General features: G+C 41.9%; 1 protein-coding gene across 2 annotated transcripts in view; it reads left to right on the top strand.

The window, feature by feature from the left end:
• Nucleotides 1–15,055, top strand: part of BDNF (brain derived neurotrophic factor) — a 69,413-nt gene that overhangs the window by 20,902 nt on the left and 33,456 nt on the right. Inside the window, exon 1 of one of the 2 annotated variants that reach the window (XM_075280860.1) lies at nt 3,429–3,720. The exons of the other annotated variant lie outside the window; for it this stretch is intronic. The gene's annotated coding sequence lies outside the window, so the exon portion shown is untranslated. Of the gene's footprint in view, nt 1–3,428; nt 3,721–15,055 lie in introns of those variants that run through there. 2 annotated transcript variants of the gene reach the window in all.

Here is a 15,055-nt window from a genome sequence, read left to right as displayed (position 1 = left end):
TCGCTCCTCCACTTGTGAGGATGGCGCAGTGTCTAGGAAGAAAAAAAAACACAATTGGAGGAAATTGTTTGAGACACAAAGACGATAACCTCTGCCCATTACACTGCATATGTGGCTGTGCCCCCTAGGGAGCGCTATCAGCAACGCTGGGGAAAGAAATGAGACTTATCTGAGATTCTCCACCAGCAATAGGTTTGTTCTTGTTCTACAGTTTTAATACAAGATCCCTGAAGGTGAAAGTGATAAACAGTCCAATGTAATGTCAGTAATGGACACTTACACAGACATTATCTATGTCTCATGTCTGGGGGAGGAAGAGAGAGATGTCTCTGTAATCTGTGCAAGAGAAAATACAAAGGGAGATGGATAGATAGATAGATAGATAGATAGATAGATAGATAGATAGATGAGATATAGATAGATAGATAGATAGATAGATGAGATATAGATAGATAGATAGATAGATAGATAGATAGATAGATGATATATAGATAGATAGATAGATAGATAGATAGATAGATAGGAGATAGATAGATAGATAGATAGATAGATAGATAGGAGATAGATAGATAGATAGATAGATAGATAGATAGGAGCTAGATAGATAGGAGATAGATAGATAGATAGATAGATAGATAGATAGATAGATAGGAGATAGATAGATAGATAGATAGATAGATAGATAGGAGATAGATAGATAGATAGATAGATAGATAGATAGATAGGAGATAGATAGATAGATAGATAGATAGATAGATAGATAGATAGGAGATAGATAGATAGATAGATAGATAGATAGATAGGAGATAGATAGATAGATAGAGAGAGAGAGAGAGAGAGAGAGAGATAGATGAGATAGATAGATAGATAGATAGATAGATAGATAGATAGGAGATAGATAGATAGATAGATAGATAGATAGATAGATAGATAGGAGATAGATAGATAGATAGATAGATAGATAGATAGATAGATAGGAGATAGATAGATAGATAGATAGATAGATAGATAGATAGGAGATAGATAGATAGATAGATAGATAGATAGGAGATAGATAGATAGATAGATAGATAGATAGATAGGCATAATTCATTACAATGGTGTAACCCCAGGGCTCTTCAAATACTCCCCTGTCTCGCAGGCAGTCTAATAACATATTGCACTGTCTCTGGCACCTGCGCTCTCATTAACACAGTAAATATGCATTGCCTAATATTTGAGATAGTACAGTAAGATAGCCCAGAGACTATCTGGTCTCAGCAGAAGGAAACATGACTAACCTCAGGCTGTTGGGTTACAATATCTAATAACCAAGTGACAGATGAGGTGGTATTTCATGATGAAGGCTCTTAAGTAGAATTTATATTGCTGTCTGCACAAAGTGGCAGAGAACCCTTACTGATGGCAATGTCAGGAGAGCAGACACAGGGCTGACAACTCTGTCCTCTGTCACTATAGAGATGTGGGGAAGAGAGATAAATGAGAGATGGAAAGATGGATGGATGGATAGATAGATAGATAGATAGATAGATAGATAGATAGATAGATAGGAAATAGATAGATAGATAGATAGATAGATAGGAGATAGATAGATAGATAGATAGATAGATAGATAGATAGGAGATAGATAGATAGATAGATAGATAGATAGATAGGAGATAGATAGATAGGAAATAGATAGATAGATAGATAGATAGATAGATAGGAGATAGATAGATAGATAGATAGATAGATAGATAGGAGATAGATAGATAGATAGATAGATAGATAGATAGGAGAGAGATAGATAGATAGATAGATAGATAGATAGATAGATAGATAGATAGATAGAAAGGAGATAGTCAGATAGATATAGTAGATAGATAGATAGATAGATAGATAGATAGATAGATAGATAGATAGATAGATAGGAGATAGATAGATAGATAGATAGATAGGAGATAGATAGATAGATAGATAGATAGATAGATAGATAGAAAGGAGATAGTCAGCTAGATATAGTAGATAGATAGATAGATAGATAGATAGATAGATAGATAGATAGGAGATAGATAGATAGATAGATAGATAGATAGATAGATAGATAGATAGGAGATAGATAGATAGATAGATAGATAGATAGATAGATAGGAGATAGATAGATAGATAGATAGATAGATAGGAGATAGATAGATAGATAGATAGATAGATAGATAGATAGATAGAAAGGAGATAGTCAGATAGATATAGTAGATAGATAGATAGATGAAGCATAGAATGTTATATGTATATACATGATAGATATTAGAGAAATATTGATAGACAGATATAGTTTGGAAATGATAGATAGCCAGGTAGATAGATAGAATGATCTAGAGCTAAATGATAAATAGGAGATAGAATTTGATATTTAAATGGATAGTAGTTAAGTAAGAGATAGAAAAGGATAGATACAATGTAAACATAGATGGATGATGGGTGGATAGAAGGAAGATAGATGTTATATGTATATAAATGATAAATATGACATATAGATAGACAGCTATGATTTATAGACAGATAGATATGAGATAGATGTAGATAAATAAATCAATAAATCAATTTATAGATATTTAGACAGATAAATGGATAGATAATAGATAAATAGATTGATAAAAAGTATAAATAGATGCTGAATAAGTATGAGGAATAGAGAAAAGATATAGATAGATAGATAGATAGATAGATAGATAGATAAATAGATAGATAGGAGATAGATAGATAGATAGATAGATAGATAGATAGATAGATAGGAGATAGATAGATAGATAGATAGATAGATAGATAGATAGATAGGAGATAGATAGATAGGAGATAGATAGATAGATAGATAGATAGGAGATAGATAGATAGATAGATAGATAGATAGGAGATAGATAGATAGATAGATAGATAGATAAATAGATAGATAGGAGATAGATAGATAGATAGATAGATAGATAGATAGGAGATAGATAGATAGATAGATAGATAGATAGATAGATAGATAGGAGATAGATAGATAGATAGATAGATAGGAGATAGATAGATAGATAGATAGATAGATAGATAGATAGGAAACAGGTATAGACACATTTCTCTGGAATTTGATGGCGCTTTATAATAATTTGGTTATAAATTGATGGAACATTTGGTCTTTCGGTTTGCGTTCCAAAAAGAAAAAAAAAAGTTACTTTAAGGTGAAAGCAAAAGCAGATAAAGTTTCTACCGAAGAAAAGGGTTAATTACAAGGGAAGAAGACAGAGAGAGCAGCCATCCCTTGTGCAGGGGTTTGTGATGCTTGTAATTCATTCAGTGGTGTGCTTTTTAAGAGGCCAGGGAGGTGTCATGTGACAACCCACGTCAAAGAGAGTAGAACAGACTTGTGTGGATTCCCCTCCCACATCCCATTCACAGCTCTACAAGGCTGATCAGCTCCTGTCTAACCCTAGTGAGTTCCAGTAGTATGAGCTGTCTCTCTCTCCAACAAGATCAAATGGAGCCACTTAATGAGGAGATTCCACTGCCTTTACCATGCAGTTTCCACTATCAATAATTTAAATATCTCCGCTCCAGCACCAGAAGACCAAGGCTGCACATTGCTTTTAGCCTTTCACCTAGGAAGTTGCAAGAAAACAAACCCCCAAAACTATCCAGAGTTTCATCTGAGATTTCCAAAAATACAAGTGTGTTGATGTGTTCATTGGAAACTAACTGAAAAAGGTGGGTCCTTCTTATTTTCTAGGGGTGCAGATGTAGCAGAGCTGAATTTGTCATTGAACCGTCTCTTATGTGCAGCGTGACTTTAGATAATGCAGTCGGCTTACCTGGGGGGGTATTGTGCATGGTGCCATAGGACAAACTCCTTGCTGCTACATCTGTAAATCATCGATTATATCATGGGCTCCTAGGATAACGTGCTGGCTTTATAATAGGATGGTGACAATGTATCGGGATTGTAACAATTGCAAAGATTCTGAATGTTTATTTGTAAACAAATAAACAGTAAATGTAAATATTATTGTAAAGCGCTGCAGAATGTGTTGGTCTTATAGGTATACATGATAGGCAGAGCTGAATTGGTCATAGGCATCACCGTGTGTTCACCTGCAGTCCTAATATAATAATCACAGATGACAAAGTCAGCCCTTCTGCGTCTCACAAAGCCGGCTCTGCTGCATCTGTAGTGGTCACGCATGTCGCTTTGCATTGGAGTGTAATTATAAATCATGTTCCACCAGATATTTGTCATGGCGTCAGTTACATAAAGGAGGCTTTAAAAAAAAAGAAATAAATAGGGAATATTTATATCTGGCTGCAACTCCCAGCTCCCTGCGCTGCGACTAAAAATACAAGAACTCCCCAGGTGACTACATTTGCATTTCAAATACTGACTAAGATGCCAGTGTCTGGTCTCCGGCTGCAGCAGCAGAGACTTGGCAGGAGATATTAGGGGAAAGTTGGGCGTATGGAAGGTGTATGTTTAGCTGCGATCAGGTTGACATGATTCTTTTATGATGTTGTGTGTTGCTGGGGGAGAGGGATGCTCTGTCGCTTTAAGTGCCCAGCAGTTCTGTGGAGTGGAGGGGAGTTTGACCAATAGAAGTACAAAGAGGATTCTAAATAATTTCTCACTGACAAAAGCCAAGACATTCTGGTCTAAATGGCTTGCTAAACTCAACAAGCCCGGACTATAGGCAGGAGCACAGGACAGGATTCTGATCTTCCTCATAATCATTTCATGAGACATTGGAGCTGCGAGCTGTCACTCAGGCGCTGCAATGAATCTGCTTTCTAATCACCAGCATGGGAGGATCTGTCAGCAGCCCAAACTTTCATCGAAACACTTTTCTGCACCTAAAATAAAGGGTCATTAAAAAGCTGACACTTACAGAAGGTAGGAGGATACTGGGGAGTAGGAGGAAGGGGCTACCGGGGAGGGGGAGGCTAATGGGGTGCAAAGGGAATGGGCTACTGTGGAGGGACAGGACGGAGCTACCGGGGAGGGGGAGGAAGGGGCTACTGGGGAAGGTGAGTCTAATGGGGAGCAAAGGGAATGGGCTACTGTGGAGGGAGAGGACGGGGCTAGTGGGGAAGGGGAGGAAGGGGCTACTGGGGAAGGTGAGTCTAATGGGTAGCAAAGGGAATGGGCTACTGAGGAGGGAGAGGACAGGGCTAGTGGGGAAGGTGAGTCTAATGGGTAGCAAAGAGAATGGGCTACTGTGGAGGGACAGCACAGGGCTAGTGGGGAGGGAGAGGATAGTGTTACTAGAGAGTGGGAAACTAATGGGGAGCAAAGGGAATGGGCTACTGTGGAGGGACAGGACAGGGCTAGTGGGGAGTGAGAGGAAGGAGCCACTGGTAGAGAGATGCAGGGGCTACCAACAGACCAATGGGAAGAGGGAGAAAGGGTATGCCAGGGGAGTAAGAAGGACTACTGGGAGAGGAAGGGTCTACTAAAGACTTATTGGTAGTAAGAGGAAGGGGCTACCAGGGAATGAGGGTAAGGGTCTACTGGGAACTAGGAGACTAATGATGAGTAAACAGAAGGGGCAACTCAAGATTGAGAAATTTGCTACTTGATTAAAGAGACTTATGGGGAGTAAGAAGTAGGGGCTACTAAGAAGTAACACACTAATAGGGGGTAAGAAGAAGAGTCTACAAGTAGGGGCTACTGGGGTGTAAGATGGGGCCACTGTGCAGTGTGTGACTAGTGGGAAGAATAAGGAAGGTCTGCTGGGAATCAGAATGAGGGGATATCGGGGGAAGGGGCTACTATGGACGTAGAAGGGGAGACCAGATAGAAATATAAAGGGGACTACTAGTGAGTAAAAGACTACTGGGAAGTCAGAGGAAGTAGAGAAGGAGGCAACAGGGGTCCAGAGGCTACCGGGGAGTGCAGGAGGCTACTGGGGAGTGCAGGAGGTCTACAGAGGGATTGCACTTGTGTAACAGGGATATAAGAATGTCCTATATTTTGGAGACATGGACATAACCTGTATGTGATGCTGGAGGCGATTCATTGTTTACAAGATCACTCCAGCATGACATAGTTTACAGAGGCGGGAATGCATTTTCTTGCGGTCTATGGCTAGGAATGTCTTTGCAGTCTTTGCTGGCACAGATGTAGCAGAGCTGAGGCAGTCCTTTAACTCTTTAGGGCTCAAGTAGGATGATGTAGTAGCATTATCTGCAGTCCTCTATAACACCGTAGTGAGCACCACATGACAAATTCAGCTCTGCTACACTTCTAAGATATCGACTTCAAGATCTTTGGTTGGATTGGAAAGTTCTTGTGAGCTATGAATTGTATTTCTTGTTTCGGAGGTGTTACTATGACTCGCTTAGGACGCAACGTCATGTCATTCTGGGCTATTTTGGTTGTTCTGATTGTCATTGAGGGTTAATCTTTGCATTTTGGTTCCATGATGGCAGCATTGGTTGTGGTGGGCGAGCAGTGGCTCGTAGATTTGGCTTTCTGGCCGCTGCCGGTGGCTCTTAAAGGGTTACACGGGATTGCCTGCTCCCAATTGCGATGTAATTCCCTGCTCTCTGTTCTCAATCCCAGTATTGGCTGCCTGTGTCTGTCCCCCCCCCCCCCAGACTCTTGCACATGTGTTGGATGTAGTTTTACAAACCCGTCTAAACTCTTCTAAATCTGTTAGTGAAAGTGAATTCACGAGCGATGAGCAAATCCTAGAAAAACAGAAATCTTAATACCTGCAAATGAAGAGAATGTGAGAGGAGTTTGCAGTGGCATCTGGAACAAAGCCACCGGCTCCTTGTATCCTCTCCCAGACAGAGGCGTATTAGAAGGATCGGGGCGCCCTCTACTGGCCATCCCACGTTACTGAAATCAGGGTTCCCTAGCTCTTTTATTACCTCACATGAAATTCAATATAGTGACGTTCAACAACATTAGGCCGCCCACTTTATGGTCATTTGCTGTAAATTGATTTTTCTCACCGAAATGGAAATTTAAAATTTTTAATTCTTCAGCAAGAACGATTTGACTATTTACATTGGAGACCACCCTCCATCTAGACCACCCTTTACTCCAGGGTAGACTGGTCTCTTCTAGGAGACCATTTGTCAATGCAGTTTTGAGTGGTCTGCTCAAAGAGGTTTCACTGTGTGCACAAGGTTGCCCCCTGCTGGCAGGGTAAGGTATTTGAGACAAAGTTTACTCATGTGTGGTGCGCCCCTTGGGGGTCTGTCTGGAACTAGATGGTTGGTTTTTGGAAAGGATCCTCTTTAACACTTGATATCTATGAAATGCAGCAAAAGGTTTAAGCCATTAGAAAAGGAATGTCCTTGGCATAAGTAGACGCAGGGGGCGTAATGGAGTCAGGGTCCTAAGGATCGTCATATACTAAAGCCTGTCTCTATATGTGATAGATAGATAGATAGATAGATAGATAGATAGATAGATAGATAGATAGGAGATAGATAGATAGATAGATAGATAGATAGATAGATAGATAGGAGATAGATAGATAGATAGATAGATAGGAGATAGATAGATAGATAGATAGATAGATAGATAGATAGATAGATAGATAGATAGATTTGTCAAATAGCTGCCCTTCTGCAGAGGTTATAAATAAATAAAGCAGGTTTGCATTTGTTATTTATCTCTGGTTTTACACAGGACTGCAGATAAATCTACTGCAGTTATCTCATGTATCTACTGCTAATGATTTAGTGCCAAGCAGTACAGTAACTCTGATATATAGATATGTAGAGAGATACAAGACATCGATAGCTGACTAGGATAGATAGATAGATAGATAGATAGATAGATAGATAGATAGATAGGAGATAGATAGATAGATAGATAGATAGATAGATAGATAGGAGATAGATAGGAGATAGATAGATAGATAGGAGATAGATAGATAGATAGATAGATAGATAGATAGATAGATAGATAGATATGAGATAGATAGATGGATATGAGATAGATAGATAGATAGATAGATAGATAGATAGATAGATAGGAGATAGATAGATAGATAGATAGATAGATAGGAGATAGATAGATAGATAGAGAGATAGATAGATAGATAGATAGATAGATAGATAGATAGATAGGAGATAGATAGATAGATAGATAGATATGAGATAGATAGATAGATATGAGATAGATAGATAGATAGATAGATAGATAGGACATAGATAGATAGATAGATAGATAGGAGATAGATAGATAGATAGATAGATAGATAGGAGATAGATAGATAGATAGATAGATAGATAGATAGATAGGAGATAGATGCCAGTTTTTTCGAGATTCTTCTGGTGCCGGCAGACATTGATGCCTCTCCTGAGTGTGATGCATTGAAGTCCTATATGACGCAGTTGCTCTGCTGGATCTTGTTGCCATAGACATGGCTTTATTTTGCGTCACCTCCATTAGAGTGTCAGTTCTGTGTAACAGGTCGCCATCACTTGATGACAGTTCAGACCTGCACACTACCTGATAGCTGTACATTATAGAGAACTATAAAGCACTTGTTACTTTCTTGCAGTCTGGGAAAGCCACTTGTTAAAATGTAACCTTTAAAGGAATGTAAACCATGCAAGCGACAGCCACTGGAATTCCCGGGTTTAAGGTTCTTATTCTACTGACTTATTACATAAAGTGGCTTGAAATTCTGACTAATATTATTAATGAAGGTTTAGTCCCGGCTGGTGTGTCCTACTTCTGGTCTCTCCTTGTTGTGCAGCATTTCGGACCCTTAGCTCTCGCTTGCATATCATATCCTAAGCTGTGATTACATGACTTATTGCTATAATGTTCTATTCACCATTTCCATGGACTGGCATGTACCTATAGAGGGTGTAGAGGTAGAAGTTGCATGTTGATCCTGGTGTCTGTGAGAGCGCACAGACCTAAGAAGATGCCTGTGATATAAATGGTAACATTGTTATTCTAGTGACTTGTTGCATAAAGGGGCTTAGAATTGTGATTGATATTAATGTAGGTTTATATGTTACTAACGATCTTTATTGTGTTCCAATAGAGTGATGACATGACTTATTGCTATATTGTTCTACTCACCATGTCCACGGACTGCTTAGGTCTATCTATAGAGGGTGTAGAGAAAGAAGTTGCACATTGATCCTGGTGTCTGTGCCAGCACAAGGGCCTTTCTGTAACATAAGAAGATGCCAGAACTATAACTAGTCCACGATGATTATTCAAGTGATTTGTTACATAAAGTGACTTGGAATTTTGACTAATATTGTTAATGAAGGTTTAGTCCTGACCAGTGTCTCCAGCTTCAGGTCTCTGTGCTTGATGTGCGGCATTTCTGACCCTTAGACCTGCCTTACATATCATATACTCTGATGTTTGTGTTCCTTTAGAACTGTGATAAAATGAAATATTGCTATAACTTTCCATTCACCATGTCCATGCTCTGACCCATCCCTATAGAGGGTGTAGAGGTAGAAGTTGCACATTGGTCCTGGAGTCTGTGGGAAACCAAAGGCCTTTCTGCAACATGAAGATGTCAGCACTATATACAATACTTTCTAGTGGATGGGGCCCTGTTACAGATTTACATTGGGGCCCCATAACTTCAGGTTCTGCCCATTCAATAGTTCTTTGCATCTCATAGAAGCCAAGCTGTGTCCTGACTTATTTCCAATGTTTCACAGCCGGTTCTCTGTAACTATTCTTTAGTAATATAAAATTAGACTCCTATTTATAGAGGCACCTTATAAAAATTAGATTCCTATAACTTTTGAGATGAGTAAATATGGATGTCGTGTTGGGGTCTCCATCCACAGTATTTCTATAGACGGTATATTGATGACGTCTTTTACTCCAAGTATGTGGGATCTGGATGTTAAACAACAGCAATGAAAAAAAAAATAATCAAAGATGGGCCTGTGGATATCTGGTGTGGATACCGGCATGCAGAACTAGCCCCATTTATATGTCGCATGGGCCCCCACCGCTTTGGTCCTACGCAGTGTCCATGGTATGAATTGACGTTTCATTGATTCCATCCATGATGTGGATTTTGAATTCAGAGCAAAAACAATACTACTGTGCAAATTGAAGTCAATGGAGCAGAGTTATCAAACTGTCTGAAAGCAAAACCACCTCACTATATCCCAGTGTAGCTTTCATCTTACAGGAGCAGAATACAACATGGAAGCCGCGTTGTGATTGGTTGCTAAGGCTGTTTTGCTTTTAGACAATTTTAGTAAATCCACCCCAATGGGAAATGGTTTGTTGGTTAATGTCACACAGTTTTTGGAACAGAATAGGCATTGAAATCTGCTAAAAAAATTCAGTCATGTGAAGACACGCTTATGTGAATAAGCCCTTATGGCCTCCATTATTCTCACTCCTTCAGTACATGAGACCAATGAGTACGTTTGGCAGTGACCAGCGCGTACGGGGTGCGGAGGTAGCACTCACTTCCGGGCCCTGGATCCTGAGAGGGTCCCAAAAGGTCCAAATGTTACATAGTATTTAGGAATCCCATTACAGACTGGATTGGGGCCCAAGCAGCCCCATGTTACACCTCTGGCAGGAACCAAAACACCAAAGAATGGGTCTCTATTCGCTATTTGATGTCTATCACTGCCATGTTGGAGATATTTCCTACATTTTTACTGTATTTGCATGATACATAGAGGGCTGTAAATATATTGATCAAGTCCTCTTGGGGTTCCTCTGCACACTAGCACTCCCAAATTTGGATACCTTGGACCTCAGAGTATAATAGGTGGAGGTCCAGAGTAGGTGTAAAATTTTTTTTTTAAAAAAAAACATTTATACTCCTCTTCCCTCACCTCTTTTGGGCCTCCTCGCAGCATATGACACCCTTTCTCCTTAGTGGCACCATGCGCCTGGAGTCACTGCTGAGGCCTCCCCCCTGACCATCATGCCCATGTGACCTCTGTGGCCCAATCACAGGCCTGAAGGGTGACCCCAGGTGTATGATGTCACCAGGAGAGTGAGACACAGCAAGGAGGCCCCAAAGATGTGAGGGAAGGTGAGTATACATGTTTGTTATTTTTATACCTCCCCTGGGTCTCCATCTATTATCCTAGAGCAAAATAAATTCAGAGTTTTATAGATTTTTTTAGTGGCGACTAGTGTTGAGCGAGTAGTATTCGATTGAACACCTCGCCGGCATCGGAATGCGTGTAATCGGCCTATCACCAAGGGGTTAAACGCTTTGAATATTCGATGCATTTAACCCCTTGGCGTTTGGCCGATTACACGCATTCCTATGCCGGCGAGGTATTCGATCGGATAATACTCGCTCAACACTAGTGGTGACATCTGTTGAGTCGATCGGTTGCCAATGGATCAGGAACTTTCTATGGTCTGGGTCTCGCCAGAAATCCCTTTAACTTAGGAGGAAATCCTATTAATCTACCGTACGCCTTATTAATGGGAATCTCCTATGTAATATCCAGCCGGTGGAGGGAGGGCAACTCGCCAGTCAGGTGGGAGGGGGCTGCAGACTCTTCAATGATCTGTTTACCTGCAATCTGCGCGTATCGTAGCGGCCGTGCAGAATATTGCAAGGGATGTGGCTGCGGTAAACTATACGGTGTGCAAGCGAACAGACAAGACCCTGCAGAGCGTGCACAACCACAAACAGTTGATCACTAGGGGTGCCAAGAATCGACCCACCCCCCAATGATCGGGTAATAGGCAGTCCATAGGCGGATCCTAGATGACCCCTTTAAGACCATTCATAAAAAACCGGACAAAATAGATGGTGTTTTGTTTTCTTCACGATAATGGTTACCAGCCAAGATGTCTATTTTTTTTTTATTTTTTTTTATAAACCCATTTACAACCGGATCAATTGCAGTTGGATGTTTTTGTCCTCGGCGCTTTCTAAATAAGAGCCCGCGTTACGATTATACGGCAGTTTTCAGACCAAAGCCACAACAGGATCGATACTTATGACTTATTTAGTTTTCTAGTAACTGAGGTTTAATGTATGCGGACGAGTCTCGATGTTGTGTTCATTGGGAAAGGTTGCGAGATAGACCCAATAGCGCTCGGCCTCTCCTCGCTCGTACATGTACATGCAGCTATGTGCGTTGGCAAGGAGAACTTAGACACCAAGTCAACGGAGGACCGGGGGAGGATGGCGGAGGGATGAGTAATTTTGGCTCTTCAAAATAAGAATTTCTTTAGAATGTTAGCATGTGTGAAAGCCAAGTATAGCTTGTCTCAATTATGGAAGTGTGTCAGAAAAAATGTGTGAAATGTACAAAGAAATCCAATACAAATTGGCTTTAATGCAAAGGCATAATTGGCGCTGAGGCAAGAGGCCGACCTCACCGAGCGGGATGTCAAGGATTCCTTTAACCACTTCGCTGCTGCTGATCACAATGAGAGCAAGGTTTTGGAAATATAGTTTATTGCAGGCAGGTTTTTTGTTGCAAAACAGGTCTCGGTATGGGGTTAGGTGCAGGTCCCTATCTTAAAAAATGATGTTGGGGACCCTTATCCCATGGCCGTTGTGAATGGAGAAGAAGGTGTCTACTCCTATGGCGTTCCGTAGAACTGTACACCCATGACTCACCGGCTGCGGGATAGAGTCCCCCATACTTGAGACATTGGAAGAGATGGGAAAACCTTCCTTAAAGAGGACCGTTCACCATCTCCAGTCTTGATATCCCTTCACTCCACTCCACTAATTCTAACACTGTTGGAATTCTATTTCTTGTCCCGACCGTTCCTGAGCAATCGGTGCAGTCAGTTTTGGGGTCACGATTCAGCGTTCTCTTTCACTGTCCAATCAGGGACAGACAGTCAGAGCTCTCTATCCCGCCCCCTTGCCTGCTCTGGCCCAAGACCACCCACTTGACAGTAATGAGCTTAATTAGCAGATCAGGCCTGATTGCTCAAGAATGGCAGAGACTAGAAAAAATATTCCATCTGAGCCAGAATTAGAGCAGTGGTGCCTATGAAAGGGTGCAAAGAAGTGGTGGAAGGTTCACTTTTAAGCAATGCTCCATTTTTTAGAGTAGAGAATCACTATGGGCCCCATTTGGGAAATAATAAGCACCAGTGAAGGCTTAAAACTACTCGCCTCCATTGCCCCGCAGCTTCTGGCTTTGGAATGGAGTGACAGGCGGATATTGGTGAGTGACATCACCACCTGCTCCATTCCCTTACATTGTGCTGACCTCTATTACAGGCATCAGACTGTGACAATATGAGGGTAATCTGACAATCGCTGCGATATGGGTTGGCATGACAACCACTGACAACCGCTAACATAATCTTAGGGATAACGAGGATGTAACGTCCTGACATTACGGTATAGTATAGTGATATATGATGGCAATAATATGGTGGATGTGTCTGCCACAATGACAAGGGCTACAGTTATCCTATCTAGTCATATTCACATTAAGGGAAAGATGTTCCTATTCCCCCAATAGATCTCACTGCTGGTAATCCATATAATACAGGAGTCACCTGCGAACCCCGGGCAAACATATAATTCTAGTGGGGGAAGCCAAAGCCAACCAGACCGGGTCATGTGTAATATTACATAGCGTCACTCCGATGATTGTTATCTATCTGCAGGGCTGGGGTGATATGCTGGTTCTGGTGACAGTAACCTATCTATCTGCAGGGCTGGGGTGATATGCTGGATCTGGTGACAGTAACCTATCTATCTGCAGGGCTGGGGTGATATGCTGGTTCTGGTGACAGTAACCTATCTATCTGCAGGGCTGGAGTGATATGCTGGTTCTGGTGACAGTAACCTATCTATCTGCAGGGCTGGGGTGATATGCTGGATCTGGTGACAGTAACCTATCTATCTGCAGGGCTGGGGTGATATGCTGGTTCTGGTGACAGTAACCTATCTATCTGCAGGGCTGGGGTGATATGCTGGTTCTGGTGACAGTAACCTATCTATCTGCATGGCTGGAGTGATATGCTGGTTCTGGTGACAGTAACCTATCTATCTGCAGGACTGGGGTGATATGCTGGTTCTGGTGACAGTAACCTATCTATCTGCAGGGCTGGGGTGATATGCTGGTTCTGGTGACAGTAACCTATCTATCTGCAGGGCTGGGGTGATATTCTGGGTCTGGTGACAGTAACCTATCTATCTGCAGGGCTGGGGTGATATGCTGGGTCCTGGTGACAGTAACCTATCTATCTGCAGGACTGGGGTGATATGCTGGTCTGGTGACAGTAACCTATCTATCTGCAGGGCTGGGGTGATATGCTGGTTCTGGTGACAGTAACCTATCTATCTGCAGGGCTGGGGTGATATGCTGGGTCCTGGTGACAGTAACCTATCTATCTGCAGGGCTGGGGTGATATGCTGGGTCCTGGTGACAGTAACCTATCTATCTGCAGGACTGGGGTGATATGCTGGTTCTGGTGACAGTAACCTATCTATCTGCAGGGCTGGGGCGATATGCTGGTTCTGGTGACAGTAACCTATCTATCTGCAGGACTGGGGCGATATTCTGGGTCCTGGTGACAGTAACCTATCTATCTGCAGGGCTGGGGTGATATTCTGGGTCCTGGTGACAGTAACCTATCTATCTGCAGGGCTGGGGTGATATGCTGGTTCTGGTGACAGTAACCTATCTATCTGCAGGGCTGGGGTGATATACTGGTACTGGTGACAGTAACCTATCTATCTGCAGGGATGGGGTGATATGCTGGTTCTGGTGACAGTAACCTATCTATCTGCAGGGCTGGGGTGATATGCTGGTTCTGGTGACAGTAACCTATCTATCTGCATGGCTGGAGTGATATGCTGGTTCTGGTGACAGTAACCTATCTATCTGCAGGACTGGGGTGATATGCTGGTTCTGGTGACAGTAACCTATCTATCTGCAGGGCTGGGGTGATATGCTGGTTCTGGTGACAGTAACCTATCTATCTGCAGGGCTGGGGTGATATTCTGGGTCTGGTGACAGTAACCTATCTATCTGCAGGGCTGGGGTGATATGCTGGGTCCTGGTGACAGTAACCTATCTATCTGCAGGACTGGGGTGATATGCTGGTCTGGTGACAGTAACCTATCTATCT

This window comes from Leptodactylus fuscus, chromosome 7 (genome assembly GCF_031893055.1).
Source record: "Leptodactylus fuscus isolate aLepFus1 chromosome 7, aLepFus1.hap2, whole genome shotgun sequence".
In the NCBI taxonomy this organism is placed as follows: domain Eukaryota; kingdom Metazoa; phylum Chordata; class Amphibia; order Anura; family Leptodactylidae; genus Leptodactylus; species Leptodactylus fuscus.
Note: the sequence above shows the minus strand (reverse complement) of the source record. Positions and strands in the feature narration are given on the sequence as shown.